Genomic DNA, 10,771 nt, shown 5'->3' with positions numbered 1-10,771 from the left:
ATAATTTGGGATAACAAAGCAACATTGGTCTCGTGAGCTCCTTGCATCACGCCTTAGAATTAGTTACTTTCCATCTTAGCCTTTTTCCCCTAATTTTAATTTCTACGTTTTCTGCATTTCTTAAATGGAAACACAGCATAATATCATTGACTCGTGCACTGTAATTAGTTCTTAAAAAGATTAATATGATTGCATCCTATTCCCATATGGTTTTAGTTGTAGGTTAAGTGGGAAGATTAACTCGGCCCCATCATTCAGCAATGTGATTTCCACTCACTGGGTTTTGCTTTCTTGACGATGAGCTGAGAAAGGGGTTTGCATATCCCTAAACTTATACTCTGTTTTGAACCCCAAATTAAGACGGCCTTTTCCACAGTTCTCGTGACCGAGCCTGTTGTCTGGAGACGATAATTCCATATCGATGCACAGGTCATCAGCTTGCAAAGCTTTCCCATAATCTACTGCTGCCTCTGGCAATGCATCCATATGACCATGTCCCACGTGTTGCATCTCAATTACATTGTCATGTATATGCTGCTTTGACAAGTCATTGTTCATCCAAATACTGCTGCTTCCAGGAAACTGACCTTCCATGTGCTTTCCTCTGCTTCCTTCGGGTTCGAATCCATCGTTCACTTCAGGGACACCATCCAATATGCTGGAAATACCTCCAAATGCGAATACGTCTTGTGAGAAATCGGCGTAACAATCGTGTTTCTCCTGCATAAGATAATTAAATCCAACTTCTTTGGCATTATGTTCATTTCCATCGAACTCTTCTGGCCCATAATATGCATGACCTTGCTGTTGTGCTATTGCCTTGTGCGTGGCTGTCCAATCTCTGCGACTCCAAAGATAAAGCGGAGGTGCCTTTACATTCCATTGTTCCAACTGCTTATCCTCTATATCAACTGAACCTGGTAGGTAAAATGACTGGAAAAAAGATACGCATAATGAGCAATGTAGAAAAATAAATCTAAAATCAATGGAAAGTAGCAAAGTGAGTAGCTAAAATCTTTACGTGCCTTGCCAGATAGAACTCGATCATCCTCCCAAATCAAATCATAAGCTTCTTTCACATCAAGTCTGTTGAAATGAGAAAGGAACATAGAAAAAGAGAACAACATTGCCTTATGAATACAATTTTTAACAATTATAATAAGGTTATAAGAGAAGCCTTTACCTTCTAGTTTCCCTAGGAACAATAAGAATAATAAGCTTTGGTCTGAAGGTAAGAGCTTTGCTAATGAACTTGTTAGCACGAGATGCTTTGACCCCAAAAGGAGGATTCAGTCCCATAATCTACTTGAAATGTTAAAACAAGAATATCAAAGAGAGCATATGCAACATCTTCGTCATTTCCTTTTTTAAGCTTCTTACCAGTCTAGAACCGTTTGGTAATTCGTCTGGGTTTACACTCATCCAATCTCTCTTTTCAAAATTAAAATCATTCTGCAAAAAAAGGATGGGAAACCCTTAAAATGGCATCCACTGGCAAGATTAAAGAAGGGGGGAAATAATGAACTGCAACGACCAGGTAAGCTTTTAACTGTTACAGACGGTAAAAGAACACAAACCAGTGATGATCATATAACATTGCTGAAAAACAAACCAAAAAATGCAATTCTGGCATTTAAGAAACAGAGCCTAAATATCAGATACTTCTGTTACATAACCAAATGAGGCTGAAAAACACCAACAAAACCAGTAAGCATTATCAGTCAAAAGGACCTTAGATAAAAGAAAGACTAACTTTACCTTTGGCTGAAAAAGATCATAATTTTTAAATGAGCAAGACTTCCCAACTTTCTCTAGCTTCTCTTTCAGTAAACAACTGAAATCATTGGAACCACAGCAGAAGTCGACTATCTGCTCAAGTAGTGTTCATTGTGTAAATAAAATGACCATATTGACATAACCATGATAAATATAAAAAGCAAATCCAGTAATTAGCGAGAAAAAAATCGAAGTCATAAACTTGGAGGGCCAAAAAAAGTAATAAAACAGGATCAGGCTTTTTAAGCCATTTTTATGACCACCAAATATATCCAGAATAAGCCCATGTCTAAAGGAACTAAAATTCAGAGCCCTCTGACCATTTTAAAATTTCAAGTCAGTGGCATCATTACCTAATACTATGACCTTCAATCTTTAGATGAGTAGCCAAATTCCAAGTAACAGCAAGTGTGAAATAGGCAAAGCTAATTTCAAATCGATGTCATTGCATTGCCAATTTCACATTCTCAGAAGTATGATGCTTACACAACACTTATTCCAGCATAAATTAATATCCCCAATTAATCTCAAACTAGAGAATGCCTCCTAGAATAAATGATCCAAACTTTTTGAAAACTGAGCATAGCAAGCTACACTAGTCATGAAGCTAACAAAAAAAAAAGTGATGATTCTATGAACTGCTTTAAGTGACACATGTTGAAAGAATACAAAAGAATGCATTTACAGTTGCAAACATAAAATGTAAGAAAACTGTTGAATTTCTATCCAGCTTTTAAGAACAATGTAATTTGCCCATTGTGTTCTGTTTCTTCACTAGAAAAATCATACATTGTGTGCAATTATGAATGAAAATAAAGTGAGCTAAGGCCAAATGAAGAACACTCTTACAGTATCACCATCTTGTACATAGCAATGGAGCCTATCAACAATCTGCAGAATAAATAAGTGATATTAGCTCTACTTTATATTTCACCAAGCATTAGGATATTCATAGAGGAAGCAAGTAGAGAACCAAACAACAGATTTACATAGTAGTTAAAAACAAAGAGTTAGCTAACGGTAGACTAGTTCTCCGTGTAGGTAACCGATGCATAGAACTGCAACCCAGTTTTATGGAATGTCAATTTTTTCCCTTTCCAGTGGGGGCTCTTCATATCACGTTTTATTTGGGATCCAATCATCAGTAAAATACAAGTCTTTAGGCAAGCTTAGAATACCTAAAAACAAGAAGCTTAGACTACTCTTATGTCTAGAGTTGTGGGTTATTTTCTTCTGGACTATGGTTTTAAAATGACTGAATTTGATTAGTAGGCACAGATATTCTTCAAAACAAGATGTTCAGTTCTTAGAATAAAGTCAACCCTAACTCTTATTTGATTGCTTAGAAATAAGTAGAAAACTAAGCATTAATACCTCTTTAAGCTTATCCACTTTTGTGAAATGGCGACCAAAGGATGTATACCGCATTCCATGGAGAAAAGGTCCAAGATAGACTGCAAGATCCTCCTACAGAATGTAACAGATAAGCATTTAAGATTGGCAAACAAACTTTTTATAACAAGTTCAAACATTGTTATCCACATTTTAATGCTCAACTTTTTCACATCATACACAGGTATAGCTCGGCATAAAGAGATATGCAGCTAGCAACCATAATGTTACTTCCTAAGGTGATTGAGACTTTTGTCAAATGCAAATAAGTGATTATAATACCAATAGTTGAAAGAACCCTCGACACTGAAGTCCCACCAAGAAATTATTTGAAGAATGCTAAGCTAAACAATTAGGCATGTATTAAGCTATTCATTTATATTAAGTATGAAATTCGTAATCACACAGGTATAATAAAAACCCATGGCTCTCAGAATAAAAAAAAACTTCTTTTTCATTTTGCTAGGAAAATGGTAATTTGTGCCAAGTGACCAAAGAAGAACCACGTGATAAAGGAACAAAATCTTGAGGCTAAAATGGGGGAAAAAGGATACCCAATTAGACCACATGAAGTTTTTTACAGGAAGAAAAAAGCACCTAAAAATTCCTTCACATAAAACATGCACCCAGAATTTTCCAGCATCAAAGCTTAATTCGAAAGCATAACTCTGAAAAAAAATAGCCATCAATTAGAGGGAAAATAGCTTAAACCTTCCACTTGAATATCTGCTTGATCACATCTGGACCGCAAACAGTTTTCGCATCCTCAATAGAAGTTCCTTTTTCTAACTTCTCTAATGCAGTTCTAACAGCCTAAAACAAGTGAGAAATTTCCATAAAAGTCAAGAAAAATAATCTATCTAATTCATACTAGTTTGTCAGCCTTACTGTGCAAGAAGATATACCTTAACTGAGGCTTCCACCCTACCGAATGTAATACTCTTGCAGCTAAAGCTACATACATTTGCAACAGAGATTTTCTGTTGACTTTTCAAAAATTCCTCATCATTAAATGAAGAATCAACATCTTTGATGAGAGCCAAAATACTGTTAATGAAAAAATGCGAATCCAAATCAAAAAGCACTTCAGCATTGAATTTTTCAGTGAAAAAGGATTTACTAATGTTCATATTATAGAAGGCAAGTAAATTACCCTTTCTCTATTTCTGCATCAATCAAAGGCTTAGTCCTTTCTGCTATCCCCATCACATGCATATTTTGATTCGTATATTTGGTTTTAAAGCCAGTTTCATTTGACTGCAACTTCACGTTTAAGTTACCTTTTGTTTGGGTTAGCTTACTTTTCCCTCTTGCAAGAGACATATCAAAGTCAGCACTAGCATCCTGCTTCAAGAATTTTCTACTAGTGATGCATGTATTTTGTTTCCTCAAAGGAGAAAATTCTTGTCTGGAACAAGATTTTTCAGTTCTTTGACTAGAAGCTCCAGCATGAATATCATAGTCCTTCTGAACCGGCTTTGGCTTTTTCAAAAGATTTCTACTTGTCAATAAAACTCCAGAAATGTCACTTCTATCTGAGGCCAAATTATTTCCGCAATAAGAAAGATCCATTTTGCATTTCCTTTTAAGATCGGGAAAAATTAAATGGTCTCTGCTTGGAGTTCCAAGCTCTCTGATAATCTTATGATCCCTGGTCAGCATATTAAGCAGCAACATGGTCATTGATAGATAATGCATGAGTTAAATAACTAGTTTATCCAAAAGGGCGAACTATATATAAAGTAAAACTTACATGCAGTATATTAGAATCCGGTTATAGGGCAAGATATTCTCCCACGCTCTTTGTAAACTATTTTTATACTTATTATATTCAAAGCAAATATTCCTGAAAACAAAGAAAAAGCATCAAATGAAGTCAACCTATGCTACACATCAAGTCTGCAAAAAGGGATTCTGGAAAACTGAAAATAGTGACTTAGAGTGAGTGTACTTGGGTAAACATTTTCTGTGGTATGCCTTTGGGCAACGCCTACATAGAGCAAACTGCAAATCATAAACCTCTGCATCTTCACTTCGCTTACAAACGAAGCATTTGTGGGTAGGACAGGTAAATGAATCCCCTGCAACAATTTTATCTCTAAATTTTTTCTCCTCAGCTTCATTGTCCGGATGTAGCAAGTTTGCCACACATTTTGGATGATAGAAATGCCCACAAGTTGCAGAAACACAAGGAAAAACCTTAAAAAAACGGCCTCATTAATGATAGTCCAAATTTAAACTGTAGTGATGAACGCCACTGACAACATTTAATAAAAAAAAAGACAATATACTTGCAATGTTAAAATGTAACATAAAAACAACAAAAAAGATCCTTGATGAATGATGATTCAAGAGCAAGACTTAAATTAATGATGCGACAATCTTTGGTTTCTTTCAGAGCTCAAAAACACTTACCTCTTGACCGGGAGAATTGTTAGAAGAGCCTAATTCACCACATGCAAAACACTGATGCTTCTTACATAGACAATTTTTACACAAGAAAGACGGAATAGCCTACATGTATAAAAAGTATGGAAACAACATACAAGTAAATAGAATTGGAGCAACTGAACCAAAAAATTACATATTAACGGCAACAAAGCTGATCATACATCAATTTGAGCATCATTGACAAAGCCAAGAGATTCACAACAGGTATCAATCCCAGCAGCTTTTGTTGGGTGAAAAGACCTCAAGCACCTTCCTTCACAACTATATCAATTCCAACAAACAAATTAATGTGAAGGCAAGCAAAGATGACATAGAGACGTCAGACACTGAGACCATAGGACAATGTCAAAAGTGTCAATGCATACATGTTGGATAATTTTTCAATCGAAAAGCCCAAGTTAATGGTTTTTTAAAACTAGACAACTGGATTCACATGTGAACATAGGAACAGTAACCTTTGCTAAGACAACTGGAAAGAGATGTAATTGCTCAAAGTATAATTCATGAACCGACATAAAATAAGAAAGCCATAATATATATGTATTCCAAAGACAAGAAAATTTTTCTTTTTTATTTTCTAGGCCAAATGCATGATTTCCTTACATTCCATGTTTGTTATTGAATACTCTTTTTTTCTTGACAAATTCTAAATATAATCCTAATCCTACCTAGAGGGGGGGGGAAGGAAGGGGAGTGCTCCTAGTGAGTCTAGAACCCATGACCTAAGGGAATACGAGACTGACCAAATGTGTTTGCTCTTGTTATTGAATACTCAAACATTGAGAAATAGAGAAGTTGATATTACCTCCTTTTTACTATTAAAGGCACCTAAATCAGGCAGGCAATTTTATGGTCTACATGTTCTGAAAAAGAATCCCTTATCGCACGAGGAGTATATACCTGATTAAATGTGCCTTACCTGAATTGATTTGAGCGACATTTTTCACTTGGGACCTATTACCTATTCACTAGTTTGGAAGAAACAACTTTTAATATTCAATTATGGTCCAAATGCAAGTGAATGGAATTGCCTCAACAAATGCATTTGATACCAAAATGAAAGGAAATTTTTTGAAGGAATAAGTAAATCTTGACTAATTCGCTAAAAGTCCTTTACTCTTTTAACCAAAACAAAAAGATTACTCCATAATTCCATGAAATATGCATATGATTTTGACAAACCTTATACTAATTCACCAAAAGCCCATTACTCTTTTAACCAAAACAAAAAGATTACTCCATAATTCCAAGAAATATGCATATAATTTTGACAAACCTTATATCTTCATGACTTAAAAGTCAAAGATATAGTCTTGTCTGTATGGTGAAACCAAAACATTGTCTAGGAATTATCATTGTCAAAGCTGATGATCAAAACAATGAAGTCTAGTCATTCCTTTCCAATTTTCCAATATTCTCATTGCTTTCAATGCTGTTTTACATCAAAAGGGTTCAATCATTGGTTCAAATCCTGCTATCATCCAAGAATCATCCAAAATTAAGTGTACTGATATATTTTAGAGAGCCTTCTAGTATTCCAAATGATCAAAAAAATTATTAGTTCGTCAAGGAACACCAAAACCATGCATGATATGGTTATACACCACCAAAATATCTAGTTTAAGGTAACAAGATTTAAAACCAAAACCAAAAAGTTCACCAACAAATTATCCAGAACCAAAAGGTTAGGGCATACGCCAGAATGTAGCCACCATCATCACAAATTGCACAAACAGGATCAAAAATGGACTTCCCCGCACCACCAACTTCTTCACCTATATCATCATCATCTAGACCTTCATCTCCATTAACTATAAACTTATCTTTCTTGAGTACAATGACATCCTGTTAAATCATGAGCAAATTATACAGTATAGTGAGTAAAATGGGGAGAAAAGAAGAGAACTTAAAGAGTAAAAGCATGTAACGGTAATAATCCAAGATTTAATAGAAACTTGTCTGCAGACCTGATGCAAAGTTATATTCCTCTGAGGCATCTGCAGAAAGTTAATTACATTCTGTTCAAGTAAATTGTTTATCAGTTTTCATATATCATATTGCACATGAGCATAGAGCATGTGACTCAAACAAATTACTTGAGCAAGTTACATGCATATATTATATGCTTGTAGAGGCTGCAGATACAGGCACCTCTAATACAATTGACAGTAGACAAACATATTAGAAGTAACTTGCTAAATTGATTTTGTTTTGGGGGGGGGGGGGGTGAGAATAGCTAACAAATTCTACTTCAAAAGTTAACTATGCAATTTCCATTTGGAAAGTGAGCAAACATTAGGATGTTTTAGGTAGTAGTTGCAACATATTAGCATAACCTCGCAAAAAAGGAACTATCCAACAACTAAGTGCAAAGAGATAAGCCAACAAGCTTTATCAATCCTTGGGTTGAATCCATAGCTTGTTTATACAGCAACTGAGTAATGGTATTGCACATTGAACTACACTGCCTATAGAAGGCAAATTTTATCAGTAAAGAACAAATTCCATTGCTGAGCTAAAATAGATTTCACATAAATAAAACCAACTAAAAATGTTTCCCAGAATATGTTCTAACAAAATGAAACTTCTACACTTCAGCACAGGAAAAAAAATCATTAGGTCCCAATGAGAGAGACAAACATTAACATGAGGGTTCCAGCAGTTATAGCCATCCAAGACATATCAAATAAAGAAAAAGAAAAGGAAACAGCACAGAGAGAGAGAGAAACTCCATACAATTAAAGAGATTCTGTCACTCGGGATTAATGGCTTCTTTCTTTTTGGTTAGAATAAAGGGTTTTAGGTCCAAGAATTAGCATCTTTATATTAAGATACATCCCCGAACTGATGACAGATACATATGATATATCATACCATCCATGTGAGTAACATGCATATATGGATTTTAACGGATTAGCTAGTGTAAATGCTTTGGTAATTTTATTAAGTATACCAGGGTTTTAAATAACGGTCCGCGACCGCGATTTCGGCCGCGATATAGCGGTTTCGTCACTGTCCGATTTACCCGCGGCGGCCAAAATAGAGTCCGCGGCGGCCGCAATAGCGCCCACGACGGCCGCAATCACGGTAAATTCGAAATAACCGAAAACACGACCGCAATTTGAAACCCTGATGTATACAAATCCATCAGAGATATTGTCATGACATGAACATATATAGTCCAGTAGCACAAACCTTGAGTTTTCTAGGTCTTTATCCCATTTCACAGCTTCATGAATTAACAGCTTGTGACACAAAAGGTCACTCTCTGAAGGCTCAAACTCATATAAGCTGCATGACACACAAATAATGTTGGTAATATAAAGAATTCCACATCAGGTAGGAACCGTTTGACGTGTCTATTTTCCAACAAATAAGTAATATGAAAAAAAGTTTAACACATTCATTAAACCATCATTTAACAATAAACTAACAAAGAAAATATAAAACTTCTCGCAACAAAGAGAACAAAAACAGATTCATTTGGTAGGGAGCAACCTGAAGACGTTCCTCAAGTGGTTCCATACAGATTTTGCTGATTCCTCTGAGTCTTTTCATGAAATGCAACCAATGAATGGTAATCAGGATTGTCCTAATCGTACTTCCGAAACTCTTCCTAGGCTTCTGCAGTGTTATCCATTTCTTGTCCTGAGGAGCACCAAAATTTCAGGGAAGAGCTCTAACTTCCACGCAACAACTGCTTGTAAATCTTCATAAGACCATCGTCAGCAACCCGTCTAAGAAAACCTCGGTTTTATCCTGGCCAATGACCTCGTTTCACTCCATTGGAGAGGCAAAACAGAAAATGAAATTGGCTCACCGTATTGATTAACAAAAGCATATTCTGAGACATGGATTTCTGGACAAATTTCACCTTCTTCGTCAGAGGATGGCATTCCTTATCTGAAAAAAAGAGAGAGCTAAAGCGCATCAAAACAAGCAAATATGTCGTGTCCAAAAATTGAGCATTAAAGCAAACTGTTAGCATTTTTGTGATTGAAAATTGGCAAAATGAGCAAAGAAAGAAGAAAACAGTGAAAATAAAATAAGCTCATCTCATACAAAACAAACGCCTATTTTATTTCATAAAAAAGAATATCATTATAAATAACTAAAAGAAATAGTTCTGAATACAAATGTACCTTTAGGTTCATGCGCAAGAAATAACAAAACAATCAAGCGAAACTCAAGCAAATTCTCACAGTATTCGTCTTAAAATATTGCAAACGTAAAGAAATGAAAAGTTGATAACACCGTAACATTTCCCTTATGCCATTAAAGTATACAGATAAACTTTTTTTTTTAAAAGGAACAATAAGCACCATAACATAATAACGTAACAAGTAGTGTTTTCAAGTTTAATGTGAAGAAAAATAGTGAGCTCCATAAACCTAAAACTCGTTTTCCTTTCATTTTCTCAAACAATAAAACTAAACAAATAATATAAAACATAAATGACCAAAAACAAACGAAAACTCAGCCAAAGGGAAAAAGAACAGGGTGAAAAAACCTGAGAGTAACAGGTACTTGAGGAGAGTTTGAACTTTGAAAATGGGAGACGTTAGGGAGAAGGACTTGAATTTTGAGTGGAAAAGGAATCCCTAAAACCTTGTTTGGGAAGGGAGAAAAGCCGGGAAAATGTTGGCAAAGAGGGAATGAGTTGATGGAAATGACAATAACGTGTGCTGCAATTCAGACGTACTATAATAGCAGAACAAAGTAGCGCGCAGAACTGTTTTCGGCAAGAAAGGAGTTAATTATCCTCTACGGTATGGTTTATGCTTTACCATGGTTTTCTTGCTCTCATCAACATCTCCATCTAATCACCATTATCACGAAAAAATAAAATTCATACACAGGAATAGCTGATATATTTGGATATACTTGAGTTCATTTATCGTATATGTTACAAAATAATAATGGTGTTAATTAAATTAATATATAATCAATCATTATTAATCTATTTTTATTTTATAATATTATATTTAAAGTTTTTCACATAAATTATTAGAGATACCTTTCAAAACAATGCTAAACATAAAAGGAAAACGAGATTCTAAACTGGTTTTCTCGATGGGGCTGGAGGCCCGTGTGATGGTATACTTGGACGATCCACTGGAATACTCGGTTTCAATTGGAATTCGTATTTTAA

General features: G+C 35.2%; 1 pseudogene; it reads right to left on the bottom strand.

Annotated features, from left to right (window-relative positions):
• Positions 1-242: 242 nt before the first annotated feature.
• Positions 243-10,206, bottom strand: LOC120196932 (annotated as a pseudogene).
• Positions 10,207-10,771: the final 565 nt, after the last annotated feature.

Source organism: Hibiscus syriacus, unplaced genomic scaffold (assembly GCF_006381635.1).
Source record: "Hibiscus syriacus cultivar Baekdansim isolate YM2019G1 unplaced genomic scaffold, ASM638163v2 tig00117034_pilon, whole genome shotgun sequence".
NCBI lineage: Eukaryota > Viridiplantae > Streptophyta > Magnoliopsida > Malvales > Malvaceae > Hibiscus > Hibiscus syriacus.
The sequence above is the reverse complement of the archived record's forward strand: the minus strand, read 5'-3'. Positions and strand labels throughout refer to the sequence as shown.